The sequence below is a fragment of the Gasterosteus aculeatus genome, chromosome 12 (genome assembly GCF_964276395.1).
Source record: "Gasterosteus aculeatus chromosome 12, fGasAcu3.hap1.1, whole genome shotgun sequence".
Lineage (NCBI taxonomy): Eukaryota > Metazoa > Chordata > Actinopteri > Perciformes > Gasterosteidae > Gasterosteus > Gasterosteus aculeatus.
Genome location: NC_135700.1, coordinates 23,460,440 through 23,461,690, shown reverse-complemented (window position 1 = coordinate 23,461,690; position 1,251 = coordinate 23,460,440).

The following is a 1,251-nucleotide window of genomic DNA, read 5'->3' as shown; positions in this document are numbered from 1 at the left end:
GGGACTTCCGGTTTGAGCCTTCACAGTAAAGTACGGCAGGGCGGCGAGAGCGAAATGTCAGAAAAGAATTTCACTTAATTTAGTTGAGATCAGCTCCTACAACTTTAGTTTCATGCACAACTGTCATCGTTTAGGCTGGAATATTGTACTTCTGTAATGTGAATAAGTAAAGATAAAATATACTATATGAGAAAATACATTATGAAGACATAATAATAGGAATGTAAATAGGTTAATAGTAAATATCTTACAAATATCCTGGTTAACAGTAATGATCAGTCAAGTATGTAGATGCAGAGCACTGCACTAGTTTCGATAAGCAGTTACTGAAAATAGATATATATTTAAAGTGCTTGAACAAACGCCTATACATTTGATTTGATCATGACAATGTTCAATAATAATGTTTCTCCTTGACATATGTGGTTATATAAAATAAAATAATCATCAGGATATATTCATCTTTCCACCAAGGGTACTTTTTTCACAGTGTACCTTTGCTTCAAAGTAAGTGAGTACATTTATGTAAATAGTGTACTTAAGTCCAACTTTGAGATACTGCTACTACTATTAGGTAAGACTATTTACTTGAATGATTCCTTTACTACTCCACTACATTGTAAAGGGCATTTTAGGTATATAGTTTGGGCTCTACAACTACATTTAGATTTAGCTAATCATTTTAGAATTTTTTTTACACGCAGAATAAATAGCAAACTATTTCCACATCGCTGTAAGATGTGTGAGTACTCCCGCTGCGTTCAATCTTAACATAACTATTATTTTGAAGGCGGAACAACGTCACCTTCCGGCGCGGTTACGGCCGCCTTGACGCAGAGAGGCGCGCGCTCCTCGTTTCCATATGCTAATCATTAACAGCGGAGCATGACGTCAGCGGCTTGGCAGCGAGGAAGAGGTGGAGGGGACAAGAATGAAGAAATAATGAAGTCCAAACGAGATGAACGTTTGAGCATTATGAAGATAACACGGCTAAAACGTCTACATCTTTTCCCTGAAAGCTTAAGTAGAAGTAAAAGGATATAATATAGAGAAAATAAAGTATATACTGTATTACTATGTATACTTTCCTCTATACATGAGTACATGTTACTGCGCTATGAGCACTTGTACGTTGAGTTTTATGAGTATATTTTACTGCTCTGTGAGTATTATGAGTCTATTTTTCTGCTCTGTGAGTGCTAGTACTTTGAGTACATTCTACTGTACTAAGATTACTTGTACTTTGAGTAC